The sequence below is a fragment of the Rattus norvegicus genome, chromosome 18 (assembly GCF_036323735.1).
Source record: "Rattus norvegicus strain BN/NHsdMcwi chromosome 18, GRCr8, whole genome shotgun sequence".
NCBI classification, from domain to species: domain Eukaryota; kingdom Metazoa; phylum Chordata; class Mammalia; order Rodentia; family Muridae; genus Rattus; species Rattus norvegicus.
The window spans coordinates 30,499,364-30,516,900 of record NC_086036.1 but is presented as its reverse complement, the minus strand read 5'-3'; the positions used below and the strand labels follow the sequence as shown (position 1 = coordinate 30,516,900).

Sequence of the window (17,537 nt, the reverse complement as noted above, 5' to 3'; positions counted from 1 at the left end):
CCGCGCCCCTCGCCCCCGCCGCAGCTTCCCCGGAGTCACTGAAGTCGTCTCCCTGCGGGGTTGAGGTTCCTTTCCGTTCCCTTTCCAACTGCCATCCTCAGACGTGAAGGGTCAGTCGGCCACAAGGCAAGGGCCTCATCCCGCCAGTCAAGACCCTGAGGATGTATGTACCTTCACATTCAAATATCCCCAAATAAAGTTTTATTGTAACACAGCCTCTTCTTTCTAGTGTGGCCTGCAAACTTTAAAGAATGTGCCTTACCCTTTACAGAAAATAATTGCTGACCCTAAATCTTAGACTCAGTTATTTTCAATAGACCTTAATGTACGTAGCCGATTAATAGTTCTTCTGTTTATACAGAAACCATATTACCTGAAACAAAACTCTCCCAGGAAGTGATATGAAATTCAAAACTTGAAGGATTTCTCTAGATAGGAAGAACAAGTGCTGAGTCCATGGCAAGAAAGAGTTAGCCTTGCCAAACTCAAGAGTTCTCCTCACTTGGGTGTAGGACTTCCTATGAGCGGCGGTTCACAGAAGAGGAAACTGCATGAGAATTCACTATTTTACTCACTGAACCTCAGCCCATGAAGGGAAAAGTTGGAATGCAAGCCTATTAAACCCAGCTTTCTGAACCATTATCACACAGTTTAAATTATAAACTTTGTTGAGGCAAGAGTGTTTGTCTTCCATTTTCTACAGCATACTAATAGCATGTCTATATAGCAGGCAGAGGCTGTTTCTTTTTATCACATCCAGCCGTCTAGAATCGCCACTAATCACACATCCAGCAGGGATGGGGGACTGGGAAGAATCCTTCACTCTTTAAAGCATGTTATACTTTGTTTCTTTTTCATCATTTTTTCCAAGTTAGTATTCTGCACTTGATTACAACAGTAGGGATATCTTAGCCTCTAATTTTTTAACTTTAGATATATCTTTATGTATTAGTTATGTTTTTAAAACATAGCTGCTCTGAACTACCCTAAGATTTTCATATATAGGAACACATTATAATCAATTAAAAAAAATACCAGGCAGCAGTGGCACTTGCAGCCCTCGAGAGTTCAAGTTGCAGATCTTTGAGTTCAAGGGCAGCCAGAGATACACAGAGAAACCCTGACTCAGAGGGGAAAAAATCTGTACAGCTGGAGAGATGGCTCAGCCATTAAGAGCACAAGCCGCATATCTAGAGGACCCGGGTTCAATCCCTAGCACCTGCATGGTGGCTCACAACCATCTGTTTGGTAACTCTAGTCTGAAGAGATCTGAGTCCTCTTTTAGCCTCTCAGAGCACTGCAGGCACATGGTGCACGAACATTCATGCAGAGAAACACCCATACACACAAAATATGTATTTTAATTACATTTGAATAACATCTAGATGTACACATTTTTTCAGTCGTGTTTCTGTATCCAAGTCCCTGTTTCTAAGTATTAGCACTATTTATTTACGAACAGACAAAGGAGACAAAATTAGAGATATGTGAGAGAGGAGATAAACTTAGCAGTATGCTAAGCCAGGATGTCTGCTAAGCTTCTCACTCCTTTTCTTCCATTCCTTCCTTTTCCTCTTCAGTGCTGGGAACCAAAGCCAGCGCCTTGTGCATGCAAGGTGCACAATCCGACTCAGAGCAACATGTAAAACCCAGAAAGACAAACTTTAAATGTTGTTTGCTACAGCGAACCAGACAAACATAACATCATTCCATGTGGTCTTACATAAGGAAGCAGGGGGAGTCTGCTTTGAAATTTAAAAGCATATACCGTCAGTGGAAAATAGAAATCAGGCTACTCTGTCTAAATTTATAAGTAAGAAAAAATAAAAAAGCTTCTGTCTGTCCTGTCACACATGACTGTTGCAACATCTGCCACCATCTTGCTGGCTGGTTCTGAAGGAAGAGTTGCTGTCTTCCATCTCTTATTTTTCCCTTAATATCTATATGCTACTTGCATATGAACCCAATATATAAAAATGCTATAAACAATAGCCTTCCTCACAGGACTGGCTCTCAAAAGCCAAAGAAAATCCTTCACTTCTAATCCTCCTTCCTTCTGAACTTTTTTTGATACCCTCAACCATAGTTTTTTGAGTAACAATATTTTGGTCTCTATTTCCCACCCCACCCCCCTCCGAGTTCCCTAAGCTTTTAACACCCAAATCAAGATTATTTGTCTTGATTCAAGGAGTGTCTAAACTGTAAATTGGAAAACTTTTTCTCTTCCCCTGACTTTCCAATGACATCAAATCAACACAGATAAAAAGAATGGGCGCCTCCAGGTTTGAACCCTCACAGCACTGGAAGCCGCAGCTGCCGAGGCCTCCAGTCAGTGGGTAGGAGGCTGCATTGCTTGTCCTGTGGACCCACCCTGGTGCACACCAAGCAGACAGGGAGGGTAATCTAAGGCTGAGAAAACTGTACCCAGCATCATCTCCAGATGTTGTCAAAAGAACTTCCACTAGGAAAGTTATTAATTTCAGATTGCCGCACTTAGAAACTTATTTCCCCAGAGAGCCACAGTAATATTTTCCATGCACAACACTCTTTATGTGACTTGCTAGTGCAGAATCATCTGTCCTAGGAGAAAAAGGAAACATTATGGAGAAGTGGGAGCATAGCTCATGTCTGCACCGCTTTCCTTCTCTAACTTAGATAAAGTCTCTGAAATAGATCTGGCCCTCCATATGCACAGGAGGCTTGACCTAGGCAGTGCTCAGCTCCCTAAGTAGTCAAGTGTCTGTTCAATTTGTTCAAAGCCTCAGTAGTCTAGTGTCTCATTTAAGCTGCCGCGACTACTCTTGCAGCACTGCAGCTGAACCAGGCTGTTTCACTTCTCCCGGCTGAGTGCTTTCTTTTAGTCACACTGCCTCGCCATGAGTTTTCTTAAGGGCAAAGGTAATGTCTTCATATTCCAAGTCAAGAAGTTGGCCACTGGTGACCACTGCTGTTGTAAAGCATTCCCTGGGTCTTGGACACTATCATACACCATGTCTTTAATCCTCACAACAAATGGGCTCAGCAGATAACCAGACTCAAGAAATTCAGAGGGGTTGGGGATTTAGCTCAGTGGTAGAGCACTCAAGGCCCTGGGTTCGGTCCCCAGCTCCAGAGGGGGGGAAAAAAAGAAAGAAAGAAAGAAATTCAGAGCACTCGTTCAGCTAGGGAGGGATAGGGTCAAAGTGAAGATTCAGGTCTGCCTGACTTAAACACGTGAGTGCTGCTCAGTGCACGCAAAGAAACACAGGGCACTGAAGGACCGACCTTTGGGTCCTCGCGGTGAAACAGAGTAGATAATAAGCACGCATTGAAGATGATGTTTAATGTAAAAATCCCAAGTTGGAGCTATGGCTTCAACTCAGTGATGGAGTACCTTTGTAGCATGAGCAAGGGTTTAATCCCCAGACAGACAGACAGACAGACAGACAGACAGACACACACACACACACACACACACACACACACACGCACACAGAGTACTACTTAATTGCAGCCCTGTTGATCTGAGGAATAGTGAAGAGAGTTATGTGACCAGGAGGGATAATTAGGTAAGGACTGGAAAGGAAGCGTTTTAAATGAGGAGCAGGCTTCTCTGCAATGGGAAGGAGGAGAGGGGGAGAGCTCACCAAGTCATGAGCATACCCGCACTAAAGCTTAGCTCAGCACAGAGCTCAGCTACCGACCCTTTATGTAAAGGGACAGATAATAACTGTCTCAGGCCCTGGGGACCATAAGCTGGCTGTCACAGATACTCAATGCACACTCTGTTATCACTGGATCACAAATGCAGCCATGGATAGTAGCAAACAAACTGGCATAGCTGTCGCTAAGGTTTAATATTGCCCGAACACCATTCCCAATGTGGCTGTATTGAGTCAGGCATGGTGGCACATGCCTGCAACCAGAACCTGAAGAAGGGCTCAGGCCAAGGGTCACCGCTCCAAAGCCAGTGCAAACTAACAACCAGAGGCTGTCTCAAAAACCAAACCAAAGGTTATAAATGTTACAAATCCACGATAGATTTGGAATCTAATTAGAGGCCTAGTTGATTACATTATTGATAGTGACCCGGAGATGAACGAAACAAGAGATAACACCAAGACCAAGGGAAGAGTTTCTTCCACAGATGATCGCTAGTATTCGATTACAAATATAGAAGAAGAAACATTCCAAATATGCTAAGCAAATGCCTTTATCTTAAAGAAAGGATATGCTTGATATTCATCGATTTCATGTTTGTGAGTGTTTTGTTCACATGTGTGTCTGTGCACTACGTGTGTGCCTCCTAGAGTCCACGGAGGTGATGACTGTGACCCAGCATGTGGGTTCTTGAAATCAAACTCAGGTCCTTTGCAAGAACCAGTGCTCTTAGCCACTGAACCATCTGTCCATCCCACCAAGTAGATACTTTAAGCTCGAGTGGTCCTGCAGCCCAGGAATAATGCGATAATGCTATAATTGGACCATCTGGGTTGCCACACTTGATAGTGCAAATGTGCACTGTCTAGCTCCAGTGTCGATTGGCTGACCCGAAACTCACTGCGTAGCCCAGGCTGGTTTTGAATTCAAATAAATCCTCCTGCCTCCACCCCTGGGTGCTAAGATTACAGATGTGCACCAGCACACCTGGCTCTGAGTGATCCCTCACAGTTACACACACAGACTTGAACTTGCCAAGGACCACATGTGCCAAGGACCAGAGTTTGCCTTCTAACTCTCTTCACCATGTTTTTTAAGACAGACTCTCACCTAAAGCTTGCTATTTGGGCTAAATTGACTGACCAGCAAGTCACAGGATCCACCTGTTGCCATCTACCCACCTAGAGTCAGAGAGGCACACCCCCACTCCCAGCTTCTACCTAGGTGCTGGGGATCTGAATTCCGGTCCTCAGGCTTGCTCTGCAAGTATCTTACCGACCGAACCATGTCCCTAACCCAAAATATAAGTCTTTTTTTTTTTAATTTCTTTTTTTCGGAGCTGGGGACCGAACCCAGGGCCTTGCGCTTCCTAGGCGAGCGCTCTACCACTGAGCCAAATCCCCAACCCCAATATAAGTCTTTAAATGAGGATTATGGGGGATCGGGCCACGACGTGCCCAAAAATAATCTATGTTGTATAAAACAGTGATCCCCACTAGACTGTGCCTTGCCCTGAGCGACTCCATCTTACAAGCCGCAGTTGATGCTATTTTGAAGATGTGGGGCGACCGCACCTGAGTGGACATGAGAACAGTGCCATCTGTCTGGCTCCACCCACATGGCAAGACTGATATATGACTTATTCCTGGGAGTAGAATGTTCCCCATAAACTTATCTGTGTGAGATGAGACTTTAGGGAGAAATGTATGATGTATTAAGAGCCCAAGAACTCAATTCAACTTTCCTTCCCACAATTCCCAGCACCTGTCCTTTCCAACATGGCCCCAGCAGAATGGCTCCTGCAAAGGGTGTCGAGAAGAAGGGCTGTTCTGCCATCAACGACGTGGTGACTGGAGAAGACACCATTAACAGTCATAAGCGCACCCATGGAGTAAGTGGGCTTCAAGAAGTGTGGCTCTTGGGCACTCAAAGAAATCCGGAAATTTGCGCTGAAGGAGATGGGGACTCCAGATGTGTGCATTGACACCAGGCTCAATAAAGCCATCTGGGCCAAGGGAATAAGGAATGTTCCAAATCGCATCTGAGTATATTTGTCCAGAAAACGTAACGAGGATGAGGAGTCACCAAACAAGCTCTACACATTGGTAACTTACGTGCCTGTTACTACACTTAAAAAAATCTACAGATATTGCCTATGTGGATGATAATAACCTGCTGAATGTCAAAAAACAAACAAACAAACCCCAAGAACTCACTGGACACACCAGATCAAGGGAAGTGTGCGACTCGCTCGTCTGGACCCAATAAAGGAGGGAACTGAGAGCACTGTGGTGGCCATGGCACCCACACACCTGTCATCTGACCACCTTGTGTGCAGCAAGGGACAGACCAGCAGAGACCTCTGCTACCTCAAGAGCTTCAGCTTGACTTGGTCCCACTTGGAGTGCCTTACTCAAATCACTGCCCTCCCATCTTGACCATCCGTCTCTCTCCAGAGATGCTCATCCAAACCTGCTCCTGCTCTTTCTTCACTTTGCTCCTGCAGCTCAACTCTTCCCCAAATGCCTAACCTTATGGCCAGCAGCTAGCAGCTTCTCCAGCTCCTTCTGCTACCCGGCTGGGCTCACTGTCTTATCAAGATGCAGGCATCCCTGTCAGTTTCCAAACTTTGTCTCTTATGCCTTTTGAAACTCTTTGCCTCCATAACTCTTTGTGACCTTTCTATAACTGATAGGTAGGTAGGTAGGTAAGTAGATAGATAGAGAGAGAGATAGAGAGATATTTACTGTGATATAATTTACCATCTAAGCGTTACTATTAATAATTAAGGTTAAAGTAAAAGGGGTCATCGACAGGGCTCAGCAGATAAAGGCACTTGCTGCCAAGCCTGATGACCTGAGTTCAATCCCTGGGACCCACATGGTGGATGGAAAGAACCAACTCCTGCAAATTTCCTGCTGACCCGCATGTGTATATGGACAAGTATACACACACACACACACACACACACACACACACACACACACACACGCGCGCGCGCGCCACATCACATCACATTAAATAAAGATGTGATGAAATATTTTTAAATATTGCAATAAAAGAATCTGCGATCATGTATTCAGGGCTATTGAAAGCAAGACTCTCTGGCAGAGTACCGCCATTGAAACCATCATACCTTCTTTTTTTTTAAATATTTTTTTATTAACTTGAGTATTTCTTAACCATCATACCTTCTTAATTTTATTGTTAATCAATAAATTCCAATGTTGTGTATGTTCTGTGCTTCTAGCATACAGCGCTCACAGTTAGTTCAAACTGATTGTTTCATGAAATAGCAGACAGGAGCTACTGCAAAAATAGTAGAAGTGAGGGGTTGGGGATTTAGCTCAGTGGTAGAGTGCTTACCTAGGAAGCGCAAGGCCCTGGGTTCGGTCCCCAGCTCCAAAAAGAAGAACCAAAAAAAAAAAAAAATAGTAGAAGTGACTCTGTTTTTTTTTTTTTTCGGAGCTGGGGACCGAACCCAGGGCCTTGCGCTCTACCACTGAGCTAAATCCCCAACCCCAGAAGTGACTCTTTTGTGAGGGGAAATCACATCCAGAGGTGTGGAGATCTGGCTGTGTTTTGCTCTAAGTTACTCCTCATTGTAGAAGTCAGAAGCTCCCAGGCTAGGGATCATCCTAAGTGACTCCATTTTTAAAAGCTGTGCAGATAGGAAGGCAGAAAGACTCTGCATCTAGTTTTGTATGTGAACCATCACCATCTGCTCAAATAGACCATGAGACACAGACTGACGATTTATTGGTGGCAATAAAACATCACCGCCTGTGAACTCCTCCATTTACATCAGACGCACGTGGACACAACAAAAACCATGTCATTAATGGGGGCTCGTCCGGGATCTTCGAGACCACCCCAGACTCCGAAGACCCCTTGGAGGTGAGTTGGATGTTTGTCTGAGTGTTTCTGTGTGAGCGGCGCCGCAATTGTCAGTCTGTGTCTGTCTCTGTTTTGGTTCCGCCGTGTGTGTATATATGTGTGTCTTAGTACTGGTCAATGTTAAGAGGGCAGATGGGTATTCCTGCCCTGTGCTAAGAGGGCAGATGTGTATTCCTGCCTTGTGCTAAGAGGGTGGATGTGTATTCCTGCCCTGTGCTAGGAGAGTGGATGTGTATCCCCACTCAGTGCAGCTGCCTTTGTGGTTCGTGAGGACCCTCTGGCTGCGGAAGCGGGGGACGCCCCGGGGCCCGCAGGCTGCAGCCCCTGGAAGACGTTCCATGGGCGGAGAACAGTCGGAAAGCCCGGCTGTGGGCAGTCAGGAGGACCTGACTGTGGTTTTCTGGAACAAAGGAGACAGAGTGCTCTTTAGTGTCTGCTGTCTGTGTTCTGTTTCTGTGTTTGGTGTTCTTTTTCTTTGCCATGGGGCAGACTGTGATAACCCCTTTGTCTTTGATGGTGGACCATTGTACGTATGTTAAGACAAGAGGACACTCTAAAATCCTGTTGGGAGGTGGAATCAAATGGTCCATCTCATCCCAAAAGCAGCTAAGGTTAAGCTGCAGTTTGGGCCAGGTACTGAAGGTACCAGGCATCTGTGAAAATTGGTTATAGGATGCTTTGTCTTGGTCTCGTTTGTCTGGCTTGTTTTCTGTGGTATTGTCGAGTGTCTTTTTGGCTTTTGTTTCGTTTTTAAATTTAGACTGACGACTGTGTTTGAAATCTTGGACTGACGACTGTGTTTAAAATCTTGGACTGACGACTGTGTTTGAAATCATGAAACTGTTTGCTTTGTTCGTCATAGAGTTTTACTTGGTCCTCTTGGTGCTTAAGTTAAGAGTTAAAAATAATTTGCTTGAGAGAAATTGTTTTATGCCAGGGAGTTTTGTCTTTCTCTCTTAAGCCTCCTGCCCAAGGAGAGCGGCCCCTCCCTTTACTCCCCTTGATCAGCCTAGCTGCTGTTAACAGTTGTGTAAACAGACATTAACAAAACCCTTGAGGACAAAACTGCTCGTAAATAAAAAAGTTCCCCAGATTAGGCCTCCGGTACGAAACAAGTATAGTGAGTAAGAAACTTAATTTTATGGACCCCGCTCTAGTGTCGGTGTGTTGGTTGATAGCCAACGTTAATTTTTTAAAACATAGTGTTTTATCTGTGCTTGTGCTCCCAACACACAGTAGGGGGGAGCGAAATTAGCTGTGGAGCTGCTGCAGCGAGCATGGGGACTTCTCAAGTCTCACCCAATTTTTCTGGCTCTTTGGGAGCTGTTTAAAAGGAAAAGGCTTAAGGTAAAAAGAAACACTATAGAGAGATTTCTTAGTGAATTACTACACCTTGGTTCGCGATCTCTGGGAATCTCATGGTGGACAGCTGAGATAAGCTGGAAAAGGATTTAAATTTTGCTTGAGAGCAAGAAATCTTAAAGGCGGAGTTTCAGCCGGTATGGCACTTAGTGCGTAGCTGCCTAAAAGATCAGAAATGCTGTCAACAGGCTATAAAAAAGGGACAGATTGTGTTACAAATGCTACAGGAAGAATGATCTAAAAAGGCTGAAAGTGAGGTGGGGGAGGACTCTAAGGAAAACAAGAACAAGAAAAAAATTTCTGCTTTTAGTGGCCAGACCTTCAACTCTTGCTCACAGAAAGAGAGTGCTCATTAAGAAAAGTTCTTTAGGGAGCCTGCCTTATCTGCTGGCCCTATTCCAAGAGAGGAGTCAGTCTCCAGCATTAAATTACTTTTCTCACTGGTCATCATTAGCATGGAGAATGCCTTTGATCCTATCCCCACAGCAGCCAGTTCCTGCCCCTGTGGTCGAAATGTCCCAGGTTGGGGGACAGAGAAGCCCCTAAAATAGTTTCAAAAAATCTACAACAAACTGTAAAGAACTTTGTTTTGTTTTGCCAGTCAAAATTTAAAATTCAGGCTTTGGCTGTGGCCAAGGTCAGGATTAATGTTTTCTTTTCCATGGGCCTTTAGCCCACTGAGAAAGTTTGGTAAAGGGCTGCTACTGAGGTCCTGAAAGCCCCAGGTGAACTGGTTACAATTCTTTTGTCAGCTGCTTAGTATCTAACACCCAGGTTCTAACCGTCTCTCCATCCTTTTGTTATTAGTTCTTACTAGAAGCCTAGTGTCCTTCAGAGGCTGGGTTTATTGAGAGACAGAGCCACTGAGCTGACACTAAAGGAAGGTACTCCTTAAGGGAAAATCTAAGTCCAGAGAGACAGCCGACAGCAGATAGGCTGCCCCTCTGTTCACTTTTCTGTTTCACAGACACAAGGCCTTTTTGTCCCAAGAAAGCCTCCTGGCTTAGCTGTGTGACTAAATGCTATTTGCCCTCTTCATTGGACCTCTATTCTCAAGATTCCCTTGTTTTCTCACCATCCCATTTAAGATGCTTGTTAGTAACTGTTACAGGTCTCCTTTACCACCGAGGAAAGACAGAATCCTACTAGAGGCCAGAAAAAGTGTTCCAGAGATGGATGGAAGGCCCTCACTTCTGCCTGCTCTCTTCAGACGCCTGAAGGTAGGGAGTGCTCCAGGTCTGCCGCCAGGCTCCAAGGGTGGGTCTCTGAGGGGCTAGAAAATGCCCCACCAATCTGGCTAAGATAAAGAAAGGATATGAAGAAAAAGTTACAAAAATTTGAAGGGTTAAGTTGCTGAGAGTTAGTATAAGTTACAGAGAAAATAAGGTTAAAAAAGAAAGAGGTAAAAAGAACAGAAAGCTAGAGAAGAAAAGAGACAAAAAGAAGAGGAAGTTAGAGAGCTAAAGAGAGATAAAAGACGAGAGAGGAACATATACTGGCCACAGTAGTTAGGGAACCTAGGAAGATAGTACCTGGCAACAGAAGAGAATTCCTGGCTAAAGATCAGTGTGCCTAATACAAAGAAAAAGGACACTGGGTCAGGGACTGCCCAAGAAAGAACAAGAGGGGCCACTGGAGAGCTTCTTGGTCCTAGAGTGCTGGACAGGGACCCAATGCTCTGTGCTCCTATGCCCCCCAGTGGGCCAATATCCAAAGACCTTGAGTGCAAGGGGCTACTGGCAACAAACAATACTTATGGACTGCCCGAAGAACAGTGGACCTTGGCGTGGGCCGGGTAACCCACTAGTTCATAGTCATCCCTGACTGCCCCCATCCCTTGCTCATGAGAAAATTGCTCTCCAAATTGGCTTGCGTGGGCTGAAATGGCTGGATGAGGCCATGTGTATACATATCTATAGACTGTGTATGTGGAGCTTAAGACCTGTCTCAGTGCACCAGTACCTGATGCTGGGAGATGTGTGGCTTAGTGCTTTTCGGCCTGGAACACATCACTCCTGCCAGCTGGGCACTAACAATTATCACCCAATCCAGGACTTAAACTGTGATAGAGTGGCTGATAGAGTGTCCCAAAAGATGGGACCACTGGTCAGCTGCCATGGACTAGATTCTCCACCGGTTGGGGACAATCTGGTCACCTTGCTGCCCAATCCGGACCTGGAGCCACCACAGCACGAGTGTCAAACACTGACAGAAGCCCATGGGTGGAGGAAAGACCTCTGCGACTGGCTGATTGACCCCTGCTGAAAGCCGAGGAGCTTGTCCACAGACGGGAACAGTTCTCTTCATGAATGAAGGTCAGAGACAAGTGGGTGCTGCCATGGAGGACAACACAATGTCATCTGGGATGGCTGAACCTCTACCCCCCCAGCACATCAGCGCCACAGATGTCTTTGCCATCTCTTAGATGCCCTGATGAAGCCAACAACTGTGAGTACTATTCATTGCTCAGGATATCAGGAGGGAAGTGATTCAGTGACATGGGGCAATAACAAAACAGATAAAGTGGCTCGGGAAATGGCTATGCAGGAGCCTATCCTGGTTACAGGCCTACAAGAAACAGCCACTGAGAACTAGGATCGGACTAAGGGATGGCCTCACTTAGAATGTACAACAGAAGAAAAGGCCCAAGTTGTTTAAAAGATAAAAGGACAATGACATACTTGGGGAGAAAGCTGTACCCCCCCCAGAGAACAAACAAAAGACTCACTTTGCCAAATAAAAAAATAGACTCATTTAAGAGATAAGAAGTTTGTCCAAATAGTTAAAATATATATAATAGACTTTAAGATTTTAGCCAAGAGAGACAATAAAAAAGTATAAAATACGTCAATAAATAAATGCTTAACAAACAAACAGGACAAAGAGACCTAGAGAGTTTAACGAAAAGTCGAAGTGAACGTCACTGAGATAAAACCAGAAAAATATAAACACAAGTATCTCCTAGTGCTTGTAGATACTTTTTCAGAAATAGATAGAAGCTTTCCTCACCAAACGAGAGACGGCCTCTACAATCATCAAGAAGATACTGAAAGAAATCTTCCCCAGGTCTGGAATGCCCAAGGTAATCTGGTCAGACAACAGCCCTACTTTCGTTGCCAAGGTAAGCCAGGGTGTGGCCAAATATTTAGAGGTCGATTGGAAATTACATTATATTTACAGACCTCAAAGTTCAGGACAGGTAGAGTAAATAAATAGAACTCTAAAAGAGACCCTGAACAAATTGACCATGGAGACTGGCACAGACTGGGTGACACTCCTTCCCTCTTGCTCTCTTCAGAGCAAGAAATACCCCTTCCAAATTCAGCCTTACCCCCTTTGAGATCTTTTTTTTTTTTTTTTTTTTCGGAGCTGGGGATCGAACCTACCCCTTTGAGATCTTATATGGGGCCTCAGCTCCCCTGACTGTATTAGATGATGTTACTGAACCAACATGTCATAGTGCCATAGTAATAATGATTTGTGTGCCAGGCTAAAAGACCTACAGGTGATACAGAAAAAAATCTGCTCACAGCTGACAGCAGCCTATGCCCCGGAGACCCCCGAGACATCCCATCAGTCGGAGACTGCAGCTACACTGAGCCCAGACACTCGAGCCTCGCTGGAAAGGACCATACCTGGTGCTGCTGACCACCCTGACAGCCTTCAATTCTCAGCCCTCACCAGCCATGTACTAGCTGTTAGGGCTGAGAGCTGGGACCTAGAGGAAAATTCAGTCATGTTTGTCCTGGGTTCCATCGAGATAGGTGTGGGGATAGGCTTAATTTCTATTACAAATGATGTAACATTACATATGTTAGTACTCCTAACACTTCTTGGGACTGTGCCTCAGGGATCACAACCTGTATAAGTTTAGAAGTTCTGAAAGACAGTCATGACCTTGGTGTATAGGTTCAGATAGTGTCCAGATTGGAATCCTGATGCTAAAGACTTAGTAAGAGACAAAAAAAGGAGTTGAGAATTACTTAGAGCTAGGGCTATCTAGGTGCTGCAAGGGCAGCACAAGGACATCTGCTGTTGCCCTACAATACAAGGCTTATAGAGAATTCAGAACTGCCATTGACTCAGATATAAAAAGAGTGAAAGACTTTTTAGCTGACCTCCAAGAATACCTAACCTTCCTCTCAGAGGTAGTCCTTCAAAATAAAAAAATATTAGACCTGATATTCCTTAAAGAAGGAGCCTGTGTGCTACACTGAAAGAATGTTGCTTCTATACAGACCATTCAGGAGTAATTAAAGACTCCATAAATAAACTTTAAAAAAGGTTAGACAAAGACAGACAGAAAAACACATAAGAGATGGTTCGAGAGCTAGTTTAGTAGATCTCCCTGGATGACTACCCTACACTCTGCTACAGCTGGGCCATTATTAATAATTTTCTTGTTTTTAGTTTTTGGCTCCTGCGTGACAAACAGGTTAATTGCTTTTGTTAAAAATCGAGTGGGTGCTGTGCGGTTGATGGTTGTGATACAACAGTACCAGTCATTTAGGACAACTGGTGAGACCAAATAAGACTTGATATCAAAATTCTAAGATTAGAATTATTTAGAAGGAGAAGACGGGAATGAAAAGAAAATTATACGAATTCTAGGTTTAGAAATATAAAATTAAAAGAGTTAGCCCCAAAAGCCACAAACTCAGGGCTAAGCCCTGCCGCCAGGAATAGCAGGCCATAAAGATAAAGAAAAGGAATGCAAAAACCAGCTCAGGCTATCGAGGACTGACCCATAAACCATCCAAAGACGTCCCCCCAGCTTACTCAGAGTCATACTTTAACCAGATGTCCTCCAGACCCTGATAAGCCCCTACTTGTGCTTTTCAGCCATTGTGTCCTGCAGAGAGCATTCCAGGAAACCGGGCAGCCCAAGCCTAACCAGAGGTGTTTCAAATACAAATGCTCCATCAATTTTGACAAACTTTTAAAAATAATGAGGACCTGAAGACCCTACCCTTCTCCTGATTTAGTAGCTCTGTTCCAGGAACCAGGGGGCCATAAAACCTTCTGGCATCCCCTTATCTCCTGGAGCCATAAAACAATCTTGTAACTTGTGGTGCATTCCCCTTTGACATCCCCCATCCCCTGGTGCTCACAGCCTCTGCCTTTAAATACTCTTTTTCCCAGCCTCTCGGGGTCGACACCTCTGTCTCCTGCATGGGATATGTGTCGGCCCGAAGATCTCTGTAATAGGTCTCCGTAATAAACCTCGCCTTTGCTTATTACATCCAAAATGGTCTCTCTGTGTCTGGGGTCCGCGATTTCCCAAGACTTGAGTAAGGGTCTCTCTGCGAGGGATCTTTCATCATGAAGCACTGGACCTGTGAGCTCATCACTAGACTAACAAATAGTGTAATGCCCTATATGGGTTGTATAAAAGGAAAAGTGCCCAATGCCGTGGGGTACATTCCCTCCACGAACAACAGGTGTGCCTTCTGGAGCACAAGCCACAGGAGTCACAGATTACAAACACCCAACTTAGTCTCTGGGCCTTCAGCTGAGCCTATCATGACCCACAAACTGTCATTTGTGCAGAACCACTATGCTTTGACAGTTCTTCCCCTGAGGAGTATGTGACTAGATTCATTATGTTGCTGGCTAACCCCCTGCAGTAACTCTCCTTTTATATGTATCAGCTCTCTGCTACCTTCAGTGATGGTTCTTTGGACTCTGTAGCCACTTTAAAGCCATCTCAACCAAGAAGTAATCTATATATCAGGATGTGACCTATAAACCCGTGTACCTGGGAACTGAGAGCTAATAATCAAGATTGGAATAGAATAGGAGAATCCATGGTCACAAGTGTCAGGTGAGATTAAAAATAACAACTTAAAGATGATGGAATTGGCATATCTTGTGCATATATCGTTTTTAATAAATCCTGACACTGTGGAAAGACACAATCATGTACTCTATATAATTGACACAGCTTCTTTGAGCCAAAAAAAAAAATCTCTATTTGTACACATGTCTCCATCCCCTTGCCAGCAAAAGGAGTTCTAAATCTCAAGAGAATCTTTATCAATGAAGGTCCCAATTATATCTGTAATAATCCCGTGTTTGTTTTCCTGATTTTCTTCCTAATTTACCTAATGTTTTAGGTTCTGTTTTGTTGCTATTTGGAGACACCATGACCAAAGCAACTTTTAAAAGAAAGCATTTACTTGAGGGCTTGCTTACCGTTTCAGACGTTTGATATATATACTCTCATTTCAGGGAGCATAGCAGCATGTAGGCAGACAAGATGCTGGAGAAATATTTGAGAGCTCTATGTCCTGATCCGTAAGTTGCAGGCCTGGCATGGGCTTTTGAAACCCCAAAGCCCACCTCCAATGACACGCCTCCCAAACCTTCCCAAACAGTTCTACTAACTGGGAACCAAACATTCAAACACATGAGCCTAAGGGGGACATTCTCATCCAGACAACCACCCCTCCCTAATCTTTTTTAAACTCTGATTTAGCCCAGACTGTTATAGCAAATTGAACTCCAGGCCAATCCCTGGGGGAATCTCCCATGTACACATGACATGTGCCTGTTAGTCACCTTTATTGTGCCTTTTGTTACAGGAATTTCAGCCATGAATTTAGAAGACCTTCGGTGAAATTGTTTCCCATTCCCTACAAGTTGCTGTGGCAGACCAAGAGTCGAGGAGAACAAACCGTGCAGGCGGGACAAAGTCAAGTCTGATCTCCAATCTCAGTCTTTGGAAACAATGTTCCCAGCAGCTGAATTTCAAGTACCTTGAAAAAGAAAGAAGAGCCGGGAAGAAGCTCGACTCCTCCAAGCCCTAGGGCTGAGGGAGAAACTGAAACAATAGCTTCTCACATTTCCCAGGGTGGTGGTTTGCTTGTTGTGTTTAGGGAGTTAGCATAAGAAACACAATTACCCTAGGGAAATTACTAAAGCTAGGAGCTATTGTGTTCCCTGAGACGTGCCAGGGGAAAAGTGGTATGTGCTCTTTATGACACAGAAGAGGACCTACCTTCCTGGCATCCACTGGAGAAGTTCATGTTGGTTGCAGTTGGGCTGTCTGTAGTCTGGAGCCTCCAAGGCTGGTTGCTACCAGCTTCCTTATGATGACTCAAGGACCACAAAGGACGCCTTGACTTTTAAAATAGGGTTGAAGTTCTAGCCAAATAACTCTTTAACATTATCCTGAGAAAGGAACATCTTCAATAGCCAAAGCCCAGGAACAGAGACAAAAAATCGGTTCCTTCTATTTCTCCTTTGGAGTTACCAGTGAATAATAGGCAGGGCTGTGCTATTCTTTGGACCTTAAACGGCCTCCAGACACCCATGCAGTAAAGGCTTGTCTTTGAATGTATTACAAAGTTGTGGAAACTTTCAAGGCAGAGAAAAAAATAATCAATTAAATTTTAAAGAAGCCAGACACCAAGGGCCTATCAGGAAGATTGTTTAAGTTCAAGGCCAGCACAGGCAACATAGTGAGAGTCTATCTTAAAACAACAAAACAAAACAAAACAAAACAAAACAAAACAAAACAAAACAAAACAAAACACATTTATAAGAAGTGGGGTCTAACGGAAGTTATTAGGTCACTGGGATGTGTCCTCAAAGGGACTCATGGAATATTTACTTCATCCTCTTTCTCTTCTCTGTCCCAGCTGTGAGATGAGGAATATCACCTGTAACCACCACTGTCAAAGCCAAAATCAACATTTTCTTATCCTAAGTTAATTGTCTCAGGTATCTGTTACAGTAGAGAAAGCCAACTAACACTAGAGACAGCACAGAGTGTGGCATGGCCTCCCGGAAGTGAGGCATTTCTAGAGTTGATTATACTGGAACAAGTCATAAATCCTCCAAGTTCATCTCTATATGATCGACACATGCTGAGGCTGACTTGACGCTGTATTATTGGTTCTTGAAACACTAACCCAGGCTGGAGAGATGGCTCAGTGGTTAAGAGCACTGGCTGCTCTTCCAGAGGTCCTGAGTTCAATTCCCAGCAACCACATGGTGGCTCATGACTATCTATGAAGGGAACTTCTGGCATGACTTTTGTTATTTTGTCTTTTTTTTTTTTTTTTCCGGAGCTGGGGACCGAACCCAGGGCTTTGCGCTTGCTAGGCAAGCGCTCTACCGCTGAGCTAAATCCCCAACCCCATGACTTTTACACTTTAAAAAAAACCCATAAATCATAAATAAATAAACTTAAAAAAGAAACACTAACTCATCTCTGTTATTGGCTTTCCTTTACCTCGTGAGCTAAATAGAACACTTACTTTGTGTCAGGGACAGTGCTGGGCAATATATTCTTTCTATTGTTCTCAGGAAACACATAAAACAGGGTCTATTTCTATCTCGTTCGGTGAATGAGGAACCAGGGAATATAAAAGTTAATTATCGTGTGGAGTGGAGCATGTACGAGAGAGGGAGGAGAGGGAGAGAGAGAAGGAGGGAGAGCGAGCATGTTAGCTTAGACTCCTTGTATACAGGTGATAGGAAGACCTGCAATTCTATCACTTGGACGCAGAGGAAGAGGCAGAAGAGGAGGAGAACTAGGCCCCAGAGGACTTTAGAAATTATTTAATCATTTAGCTTGAGCTTTCATTTCCTACAGATGAGACACCTGAGAGACCAGGTCACGTGCTCGCTCT

The 17,537-nt window shown here is 44.4% G+C and overlaps 1 long non-coding RNA gene across 1 annotated transcript; it reads left to right on the top strand.

The window, feature by feature from the left end:
• Positions 1 to 7,270: 7,270 nt before the first annotated feature.
• LOC120098124 (uncharacterized) lies at positions 7,271 to 17,271 on the top strand. Its single transcript, XR_005496126.2, has 3 exons — positions 7,271 to 7,536; positions 15,130 to 15,195; positions 15,483 to 17,271. It is a non-coding gene; the product is annotated as an uncharacterized LOC120098124 (long non-coding RNA).
• The last annotated feature ends 266 nt before the right edge of the window (positions 17,272 to 17,537 follow it).